This window comes from Triturus cristatus, chromosome 4_2 (assembly GCF_964204655.1).
Source record: "Triturus cristatus chromosome 4_2, aTriCri1.1, whole genome shotgun sequence".
In the NCBI taxonomy this organism is placed as follows: Eukaryota; Metazoa; Chordata; class Amphibia; order Caudata; family Salamandridae; genus Triturus; species Triturus cristatus.
In genome coordinates this window covers 852,741,613-852,753,683 of record NC_140586.1, presented here as the reverse complement: position 1 = coordinate 852,753,683, position 12,071 = coordinate 852,741,613, and positions in this window count along the sequence as shown.

Genomic DNA, 12,071 nt, shown 5'->3' with positions numbered 1-12,071 from the left:
ATGCAGGTATAATGTGGCACAGGGCTTTACACTAGGGGATGCATATGCCTAGATGAGTCACTTTGTAAATATGGCGCAACGTGGTACAAGATTCATGCTGCAAGTACGTCAAGAAAATGACGCACCGTCGGGGTTTAACTGTCAGAAGGGGCTTATGAATAAGCCCCCTTGTCTTTTTCCCCTACGTTGGCGTACAATGGCTGCAGGCGCCAACGCAGGCACCCTTGCGCCATGGTGCAAGGGTGACTGTGTTGCGGGGTTGATTGATGTTGTGGCTCCATCTCTTCTCGAGACGTCTGCAGGTGCATCTTGACTAGTGGAGGGCGGGAGTGAACCAGTTGACCTTCTTGGAGTGTAGTTTGCCTGGATGTTCTTGAGGGTGCTAGGGTGTCGGTGCAGTGAGAGATCCATTGGTGGAGGTTGTGAGCTGTACTACTGGTGTCTATAAGCGTTGGCGGAGTGGTGGTGCTGAGGGAATTGATGAGAACGTCTTCTGTGGCCTTGATCCAGCTGCGACGGGGAGGGGCAATGATGGCGGTGGTGTATGGTGTGCGTAGTGAAGGAGTGATGTATACAATGATGGACGGTTCAGGAGAGTTTGGTGGTGTGGCTGTAGTTGAATGTTCCTACTGGCAGAGAAGACGTGGTTGAGCATGTGTCTGGATATGTGGGTTGGTGTGGTGACTATCTGCTTGAGTCTGATGTTGTGAGGATCTCCAGGAGGGTGGCGGTGTTCTACTCACTGGGGTTGTCCAAGTGGAAGCTGAGGTCTCCGAGCGAAATGTAGTCGGTGGATGCGAGAGCCTGGGGTGCGATGACGTCTACAATAGCATCTGTGAATAGGGGGTCATCGGCCGGGGAACCTGTAGATGAGGGTATCTGCTGAGGGTGGTGTTGGGCTTGGTCCGGATCTTGAAGTGGAGGTGTTCCATGGTCGCCGTTGTGTCGTTAGAATGCATGGTCAGTCAGAGTGTGCTTTTATAGACAATTGCAATGCCTCCTCCTGGGCGGTCGGGGTGGTCCTTGCGGATGATGTTGTAGCCGTCGGGGATGGCGATGGCGATGTCCGGTCTAGAGCAGAGGTTGGTCCAGGTTTATGTGAAGAAAGCGATGTCTGAAGAGTTGACGTTGAGGAGGTCCCAGATTTCTGTGGCGTGTTTATGGAGGAACCACACATTGAGGCACTGGACACGGTCAATGCGCTTACAGCGCAGACAAACTTGCCTTTGGTGCACATTTGGCGCACCAGTGGCACACCCGCTGCGCATGGCCGCACAGCGGCTGCCATTAAGTAGTGCTGCGGTGGGCTGGACAGCTGGGAGGCAGGACACGTGGGTACGGACACTGGTGGGGATGGTGCTGCGGGGAATTGCAGCATCAACTAGGGAGAGGACAGGGGAAAAGGAACTGTATAAAAGCACATGAAAGACAAAGCCAAACAAAGCAAAGAAAAAAGAAGAACAAAGCCAAAGGTAGAAAGCAATGGAGAAGAGCAGAAAGAGGGACAGGAACAGCAGAAATGAGGGACAGGAGGGACGTCAAGCAGCAGAGCAGTGACGCCCTACCACTGGACCAGCAACGATAAGGCGCAGGCAGGAGCATGCGGGGGAAGGAGGGCCTCGAACACCTGACCTCCGGGTCAGAGGATCCAGCAGCAGCAGATAGCAGATGGGGACAGCAGCAGCAGCTACCAGACGGCGCTGCACTGTGGGAAGAGCAAGTCCACTAAGGAATAGTCCCCCATACACCCAAAAGCTGACTACCAGGGGGCGATGAAAGGCAGCACCACCTGGTTACCTCTTTCCGTCTAACAGTGGTGACCAGATTCCGTGTTTCCCAGTTCCCTAGCAAGAAACGGCGGATCAAGCGGCATACCCAAGGGCCTTGGCCCGAACATGCCACCGTGACACTGGCACCCGCTGCCAACAATGGCCGATCTGAGCAACTTAAGCCAGTTAGTAGAGTCCCCTACCAGTCTTGTGCGGTGTCCTCGACAATGCGCTGCCTCCGCAGCGCAGGGATTACTCAGGGCACAGTGTGCTCCGCCCACAGGTGCAAGGCCTGGGCCCGACACAACCCTCCGCTTCCTGTCCCACCTTCTCCTCACCTGGACATCAACACCAGGGCTCAATCTACCACACTCTCTCTGAACCTGTGACTCAGCCAGCAGGCGCCTCAGCCAGGTGGAATTTCACAAGCTTGGGTACATCAGTTACCGCCAAGTCTGCTGGGGAACCTCCCGATGCAAGTGCTGTAACAGGGCACCCTTAGGCATGAAGTTGCAGCGCTCCCCCCACAAAGGTCTGGCAGATCTCAGGGGCCTCACCCTCCACAGCGTCCAGGCAGCGGCACATCCTCCAGCCTGTGGTGCAGAGAGGCACGGCCCACCATTGGCAATCTCTTGCAGGCACCCCGGTGTAGTGGTGGCATGTGTTATGCACAGCAGGCCTTACTACATCAGTGCGCAGCAGCACCTCTACCGATCACAGCTCCAAGGGGCACCAGGCGGTCTTCTCACACAGTTCAGCAACGTGTCTCCATGCGACCCGCCAGATTTCACCTCCAGGTAAGGGCGATAGCTGATACCTCAATTTCTACCGCAATGGCCCAAAGGCTTGGTCCCAACACGGCCCTCCTCCACCATCAGGCCGCAGCAACTCCACAGCACCTCACCCTTCAACCCCAGGTCTCAGACGCAGGCCCAGCGAGGGCTACAGGCCCCGCAGAGTGTCCACGCTTCAAGGCTTCGGCTGCCATGGAGTCGCAAGGGAAGCACAATGAAAAGTGATGCATTGTCCATGATTTTTCATTTCCTCTTCCCCTGGGACTCTGGCTGGTCATCCAGGCTGTTGGGGGGCTTGAGGGGTTGCTTACCTGTACTGAACTTTGCCCTTTCTGCTCCATACGGCATTCCAATATTTGTATTTTCTTTTTATTAATGGTGGTGCACTTATAGGCTATTTTTGCCTCTAGAGGCAGAAAAGTGTTGTTGGGCTGACTAACGTGAGTTTTTTTATCTCTAATTGGCCTTTTGTCACTTTTCTCTCACTAGCAGCAATATTTTAAATGCCTTGACACTAGTGTTAGTGGCAGTTTTCACCACGGCTAGCGGATACTATCGCCATGTAGCGACGTATTGTAAATACGTTGGTACCAAGGAGATAGTTTTCAGCAATACGTGGCGGTAAGAAAATTGCCGCTAACACTAGTTAGCGGCAGCTCTTGTAAATATACCCTATAATTACAATAAATTGGCGAAGCATTTGTTAAGCCAAGAAGGCTAATGACACGCTTTGCCAACGCAGGGCTGCACCATATTTACAAGAATATGGTGCAGCCCCGCGTTACCCCCTGCACTGCCGCTAAATTAAAGCTGCCTAGCACCAACGCAGGCACCCTCGCACCATAGTTCAAGGGTGCCTGTGTTGAGGGGGAAGATTGTTTATGTGCAGAAATGTACCCCTTCCTTCACATAAACAATCTTTAAATGCCATTTTGTAACTTTTATGTGTGCTGCTTAGTGCAGCACACATTGAAGCTGCAAAATGGCATTTTTAAAAATGATTGTTTATGTGCAGGAAGGGGGACCGTCCTGCACATAAAAAACCATAGGCAATTTGCTGTTTCTATGTGAAAAACTAGGAGAACTAAAGCATTTCTTCAGTCCGCTTTTTTTAAGACCAGGGCCATATTATCAAGGAACGGTGATAACATTATCGCCGCTTTAGCGGCAGGAAACTGCCCCTAAAGTGGCGATAATTGGCTTGATAATATGCCCTTGTGAATTCCAATAGAAGCCCATGTTCTGGTGTGAACATGGGCTTCTATGGGAATTCTCAAGAGCATATTATCAAGCCCATTATCGCTGCTTTAGCGGCAATTTCCTGCCGCTAAAGCGGTGATAATGCTATCGCCGGTCTTGATAATATGGCCCCAGGTTTTCTCTGATTTTAATTTTGGCGCTGCCTCCTATTTACGTTGCTCTCATAAATAGGGGGCAGCGTCAAAATCAATGGGTGTTGCGGTGGAACGCCCACCACAGCACCCATTGCCCGCCCCTTACACGCTAAGTTTAGCATGAAAGGTGGCATTATTTATAGGCAGCATTAAGCCATGTTAAGAGGCATATTATTTACAAGAACTTAACGCTGCCGTATCGTCCATTTTTGGACGTTATGGCAGCTTTTTTTATATCCTTATTTACAATTTGCCGCTAACTGCAGTTAGCTGCACTTTTCCAGCGTAAACGTGAATTTTCAAGATCGCCACTTCTGTTAGCGGGACATAACGAAAATGAGATGCAAGTTAAGTGTTCCCATGAAAAAACTGCTGCTAAACACACTTCGCGACATTTACAAGGAAATTCCAGTTCATCAATAACCCCCCAAAACTGCTGCTAACTCAAATTAGAGGCCGTTTTTTAAGATCAGAAAATAGGTGGTCTAAAAATTGGTGCAAACACTTTGGCCCCCATATAAGATGTGTTGGTGCTGGACAGCGCTGCAAGGAATATTGCTATGCTGCCCTACGCCAGAACAAAAGGTCAGGGATGCGCCCTATCAATAAGATAGGGCGCATTTCTGTGCTCCATTCATGAAAAGTGTTGCATCACTGCGATAAAACAGCTATTGGATACTTTTCACTGCACCCTTCTTGCAATATCATAGCTAGCTCTGCCATATTTCTGTACGGCACTCCATGTCACAATCAATGGAATACTTCTGGAATCCTGACATATCTATCAGTGCTAAAGTCACGCTTTGCTGCAATTGTGTCACAAGCATGACACAACACCAGCAAGGACTGGGGCCAGCCTATCCCTATGGCCCTTACATCTGCCATGAGGCAGGAGTACGTTTTTGACACAGTGGCGACCTAGAATTGTTGCAGTGACATCTGATAGATTTCACTGAGCCACTCCTACGAGGCTTTGTTGCGTGGGAATGAACACCCTGCATACATCATACCTGATGCAGGTATAATGTGGCACAGGGCTTTACCAGGTCACGGATATGCCTAGACTTTGTAAAACAGCACAACATGGAGCAAAATTCACGCAGCAAGTATGTCAAGTAAATGATGTACCAGCGGTGTTAAACTGTCAAAAGGGACTCATGAATAAGCCCCCCTGTATTTTTCCCCTATGTTGACGCACAGTGGCTGCCATGCATCAACGCAGGCACCCTTGCTCCATGGTGCAAGGTGACTGTGTTGCGGAGTTGGTTGATGTACAGAAAGGGACACCTACCTGCACAAACCTATCAATCCAGGCTATTTCCTCTTTCACTGTGTGCTGCAGAATGCTGCACACATCGAAAAAAAGAGGAGAAATGAAAACATTTATCCTCGTTGTGCCTCCCAATTGCCACCCTTGGGGTGGTATTAGATTCTGACGCATTCTGAAGGTTTACGGTTTCTCGTAAACCTGCAAATGCTTCAGATTCCATTGATTTGGCATGAGAACGCCCACAGCAATACCCATTGAACCAGTAGCAGTATGGCAGAGGAGCGTCGCCCCCTGCTTCAAAGCAGTGCGAGAAGAAGAAACATAAAATGATAATATCTTTCAGTTATAATTTTTTTTATTTGTGCTGCTTTGTGGGTGGGGCTACTCTGCTCTCAGAAAAGGACAGGGGAGGAGTGGTTTGCCCACTCCTAAGTGCGCAATGACTGTTTGATCGGTCCTCTTGGGCCGCAAAAACCAATCATGTTTACCCGTTCTCCATGTAGGCTGCATTACAGTCTGCATGGAGAACATGCTCTGGCCCCCATTCCCTGGTTAAACATTGAACAAGGATGCCAAATCCAATCACAACGCTGCATTGCAGGACCTAACGGCGATCTAAATTATATATTTTTTAAATTTGTTTAATTTATAATGCACAACCTCCGCAATCGCGCCCCCCTGAAACCCCTGGCAACCCCCCGCAACGCCATGCACCCTCCCTCGCCCCGTCATCCACTAGCAATGGTTGCCACCACTGCATGGAACACCCCTTTCACACTGTTTAATGCATAATAGGGGCACATATTTCTAAGTCCATGAAAAGCCATGTAAAGTGACATTGCATGGCTTGTAAACATGGTGTGGCACATTGCACAATCAGAACGTCAAACACATGATGATACAGCATTGCAAGAGTGCCGCTAGGATAATTGAGGAACTCCCACAATTCATCCTTGGCAAGGTCAACGACGCCATGGACTTCATGCTATTGCAGCTCGGAGCACCAATGAGACCACCACCACCACCGCTGACACGCATCGCTCACCTGGACAACAGCTTCATTTCCTTTGGGTGACAACTGGACCCAATCCCTCTTAGACCGGAACTTCAGCAACAGGAAGCTGGAGACCAGGAATCGCCGAAAGCCAGAGACTCTCCGGAGCTGTCTGTAACTGTGGAAGAAGGGGAGACGCACAACCAGTCAACATTTAATTAGGATATCTGCCATCTGAGGAGTTACATCCACGGACTGCACGGACTCTGGACTGGATGACCACATCACAGTGGAGCCCAGGTCGCTGGGGGAGCTTTCAGGGGAAGTGTTGAGATCCTGTCACTGAGAGTGATAGTGCATCATTGGCGCCGCATGCAGCTCCTTCCGCCTCTCTTGTACAACCTGCTGCAGATTGGGGTGACTTGTAGTTGTGGTGGGGATGCCTGCTCCTCCTACGCCTCCCAGTACAACTGGCTCCATGAATGACAGCTTGTTGCGCAGACCCTTCACTCCCAGTCTGCAACACCTGGCGACCGGTAGATTGGAGCCAAGTCCAGCACTGTTCAGCGGCATCAATGATTTGCGTGTCCACAACTGAGATCACTCGCAGCCTTTAAGGGTAGAGGAGGGAGTATTTGATGCCTAACTCGCTGAGGCATCGCGTGACCTCTAGAGAAACGCCCCTCTGCCAATGCACCCCATGGCATAGTCAGAGAAGAAATTAACTCTGGCGTTATCCTCTTTTCCCTCCCCCAGCTTGTGTACCTCCCTCAGGCCAGCATCATGATCACAGTAGGAGGCGGAAGAGAAACGGTCTAGGAGCTGTACCCGGAAGCGTGAAGCTCGCCGTCACTCGAGCGTCCATCCGCATTCTCTGCTGTTCTGTCCTGTCTCTTCACCTGTGCCATTAGCTGCTACACATCCAAAACTGCGCTCAGGGTACTCAGAGGGACTTTGGCCAGTTCTTGCTCAGTGTCATGTACCTTCTAAGTCAGCTTGTGATATTCTGTGCAGTCAGGGGTGAAGTTGACTGCGATTTTGTCTATGCGGCCCTCAAAGGAAGTGCCCGCTTGTTCGAGGGAGGTATCCGCTGAGAGTACAGAGTCTAGTTTGCAGTTCAGACTGTCCATTGTCACCTGCCCTGGTGGCCAGCGATCCCCAGTCGTTCAGTTCACGAACACAGGTGCAGCAAAATGTCGACGCGCCCCCGTCTGCAGGCCGGCCATCGTTGCACCAGACTTCCAGGCACTATATATGACATGCGGTGCAGTGCACTGTGGCCAGCCGGGCCCTCTCCTCCAGTCAGGTGTATGCTACCCAGGAATCTTCGTTCAGGCGGCACCAGTGGAAATCCCCTGTACACCCAAGAGCTCGCTACCAGGGGGCGACGAAAGGCAGCACCACCCGGTTGCCTCCTCTGATCTAACTGTGGTAACTGGATTCCATGTTCCTTGGTGAGTGACGGCCGATTAAGAGGCGCACCAAGGTTCTGAACCGACCCCCATGCCCCTGGAACCCGGCGCCACAAACGGCCGATATCAGCAACTAGAGCCATTTAGTGGCGTCCCCCACCAGTCTTGTGGAGTGCCCTCAGTGATGTTGGTCAGCCGCAGTGCAGGGTTTGCTCAGGGTAAGATGTGCGCCACCCACTGGTGCTAGGCCTGGGCCTGACTCGACCCCTGGGCCTCCTCCGCTTTGTGTCCCACCTTCTCCAAACCTGGACATCAACACGGGGGCTCAATACACCGCGCTCTCACCAAATCTGTGACTCAGCCAGCAGGAGTCTCAGCCAGGCGGGATTTCACAAGCCTGGGTACAGCAGTGGCCGCCAAGTCCGCCGGGGAAATTCCCGATTCATGTGATGCAACAGGGCCCCCTTAGGCGTGAAGTTGCCGCGCTACCACCACACAAGTTTAGCGCAGCTCACGGGCCCCACCCTCCACAGCGTCCTGCCAGTGCCACATTCTCCAACCTATGATGCAGAGAGGCTTGGCTCAACATTGGCAATCTTGTCTGTGCAGCCCGGTGTAGTGGGGGCGTGTGTTATGCAATGCAGACCTCCCTATGTCTGTGCGCAGGAGCGCCTCTACTGATCACAGCTCCAAGGGGTGCCAGGTGGTCTTCTCACACAGGTCAGCAACGTGTCTTACCATTTGGATCCCTTTTTTTTAAGAAGTCTGAAGAGAGATATGCCAGTTGTTGTGTAAGGGGTAATAATACATGACCAAATTTTCTTTCTGAGAAAATCATCTGCTGGGAGATTACAATCCAAAGTAGATTGAATACCTTCTTTTATAAACCTATTCATTCTTTCAACGAGGCCATTTGAAGAAGGTGTGTACAAAGCAACTTTTAAATGTTTTATGTCATGTGAATTCAGAAATTTTTGCATTAACAAAGAAGTGAAATGTGTATCATTGTCAGTGACAATCTCTTTTGGAGAACCTTCAGACCTCAAAACTCTGTTAAAAAACGTAATCACCCATGAGGTATTAGGTGTGTTACAGAATTCAAATTCGACCCATTTTGAGTAGTAATCAATTAATACAATGATATATCGTTTATCAGAGGGAAGTAAATCAAATGGGCCAGCAAATTCAAGGGCAAGCTTGAGACAAAGCATCTTCGGGAACAGGAACACAATGTAGAGGAAGTTTGGTTGTTTTCCAGTGTTTGTCTGAAAGAAGACAAGTTTGACATTTCTCTATCCATTGTGAAACATCTCTATCTAAACCTGCCACCAAAAATGCTCTTTTAGTATTCTCGAAGTGGCTCCAAAACCTAAATGACCTTCATGAGCATTCCCAAATATTTTGAAACAAAGGGAAACAGGTGGAACACATTGATCCCCTCGAATGAGAATATCATCAACAATAGAGAGTTCATCTGAAACTTGTGCAAACGATTTCAGTGAGGCAGGTAAAGAACGTTCTTTTGGCCAACCTGAAACAACCATATTTTTAGCAGCGTGAAGAGTGGAATCCTCTTTAGAGGCCTGAATCCAATAATTGTGAGTGAAATTGAATGAAAAATTGAGCATGTTGTCAACTGAAGCAACAACGCATTCAACGTCATCAAACTTAGTATCAGAATAACTGTCTTCCAAAGGTAATCTTGAAAGACAATCAGCTCTGATGTTGCGTCTTCTAGGAATGTACTTTATAGAAAAATTGTTCTCATGTAACCTTGAAAGAATACGAACTGACCTAGTCAAAGCTTTCCCAGTGCCATTTCCATTCAATAAGTGTAGAAGGGGTTTGTGATCAGAATACAAATCAAATTCAGTGCCCCAAATGAAAGTCTTGAAGTTTTAGACAGCCCAGGTACAAGCAAGAGCCTCTCTCTCTATGGTACTGTATTTGGATACTGAAAGAGAAAGTGTTGGACCCGGCCTCGTAGAATGGCCCTCCGTGCCCCCGCACCACCGAAACCTGGTACCTGCAGCCCAAGCACCGGGCCCAGCCGAACCTCCCCACCAGGACACACGCACCGACCCGGACATCCCCGTCCATGGCCTCTCTCCTTTCGGCCACCCCGGGCCCGCGTGCCCACTTCATGCACCAAGATGGCCGCCCGGCCCCAGCGCGACCCGGGCCTAGAGGCGCCACTCCGGCTGGAGGACATCACGCTTCCAGGGGATGAGAGAGGGAGGAGCAGTTTCTATCGCACCTCTGAACTCCCCCGGGACGATGGGTTTCGATCGGCCCTCCGGCCTCCCTGAGGGCTGGGTCCGTGCCTGCTGGGTATCTGGGACTCCTCCCGACCCGGCCCTGAAAGGATCAAAAGACAATAGCAGGAAACCCCGACAAGCGACCCCCAGGTGACAAGACCCCTGCCTGCACAGACTCCGGACATCAAAGAGGGGTCGACCTATAACAAGGGGTGCTCTGGGTCTGTCCGGCAGATTCGACGCTGGAACAACGAGAGCCTGCCGACGTGGTCGCGGCTCCTGGAACTTGGACCCTCCTGAGCCCTGCTGAGTGACTCGCGGCTCCCTGAAGATCGTAAGACCTCCGAACTTGTACCTGAGCCCTGCTGAGTGACTCGCGGCTCCCTGAAGATCATAAGACCTCCGAACTTGTACCTGAGCCCTGCTGAGTGACTCGCGGCTCCTTGAAACTCGTAAGACCTCCGAACTTGTACCTGAGCCTGCTGAGTGACTCGCGGCTCCTTGAACCTCGTAAGACCTCCGAACCTGTACCTGAGCCCGCTGAGTGACTCGCGGCTCCAACAGACTCTCACGGTCCCGCCGGACCCCGACTACAACATCGTATCCCCCAGCTCGAGGATTGTGAGCTGGGCGCCGGATACGTCCCTGCTTTGAACCTTGACCAGAGACTGTCCCGCTACCCCCTACCCCTTCCGAGACTCTTGAGCCCGTGCTCACCTTGTACATATTTGCAGTGATAACCTACTTGATAAAGATTGTTTTCTCAGAATACCCGGTGTGGTTACTCTGTGTCGTGTGGTGCCAGAAGTACGATCCTAGATACGAGATTCCTCCCCCTGGGGAGTCTCCCGCCAGTGCCCGGCTACGATACTTTGAGGGTGGGTCTCAGGGTAGTCAGGACCCCTTCCAGGCTCCTCTGGGGCCGCCCTCTAACAGAAAGTGCTCGAGGCAAAAACAATTGTGTGTTCTTTCCCATAAGTCCATTAATAAAGAACTGCCCCCAGACCAAGCTGACTTGCATCTACTGAAATTGAGCATCTTTGACCTGGTGAGAAAGAAGACAAAGCAGGTGCTACTGTAATCAATGCTTTTATAGATTCAAAAGCCTGATTAACCTCCTGAGACCAAATAAACTTTGAGCTCTTTTTCAAAAGAGCATGTAAAGGTTGTACAATTTGTGCATACCCTGCAATAAATCTTGAATACTACTCTGTCATGCCCAAGAATCACTTCAATTCATCTTTATTCTTGGGAATGGTAACTTTGGAAATGGCCTGAGTAAGGGATGGTTTAGGTTTGATCCCAAAAGAGGAAATGGAATGACCCAAATAATCTATTGAGTTAGCAAAAAATCTGCATTTGTCTTTGCCTAAGGTGATTTCAACGTCTTTAAATTTGTTGAGAACTTTTTTTAAAGTGACTTAGGGGCATATTATCAAGGCCCGGCGTTAAAATTATCGCCGCTTTATCGGCAGAAAACTGCAGCTAAAGCGGCGATAATGGGCTTGATAATATGCCGCAGAGAATTCCCATAGAAGCCCATGTTCTCCAACATGGGCTTCTATTGGAATTCTCTGCGCCATATTATCAAGCCCATTATCGCCGCTTTAGCGGCAGTTTTCTGCTGATAAAGCGGCGATAATTTTAACGCCGGACCTTGATAATATGCCCCTATGTGTTCATCCTTGTCTTTAGAGAAAATTAATACATCATCTTGATAAGCTTGCACAGATTCAGTTCCTTTCAAAATATGCTCCATACATTTTTTGAAAAACACTGGCCGCTGAGGCCAGACCAAAAGGTAATCTTAAATATTTAAGGGGCATATCAGCAAGGCGATGCGATAAAATTATCGCCGCTTTAGCGTCCGTTTTCGGACGAAAAGCGGCGATAATTTTATCGCCCTATCAGCATGGACACGCTAACGCGTGAATCCATGCCTTAGCGCGTGTTTCCTGAACGCCCAGCTTTGCATCTCTAATGAGATACAAAGTGGGCGTTGCTCCCCAAAATAACTGGAGAAATGTCGCTAACTGACATTTCTCCAATTATCAAGGTGTACGCTAACATGCAGAGCGATAAGAAAAGTAGCGCTAACCACGATTATCGCTACTTTCCTTACGCCTGCTTTTATTCTGGACATCCCCCGCCACAGTCACATCTCCGGACACCTGAAAGAC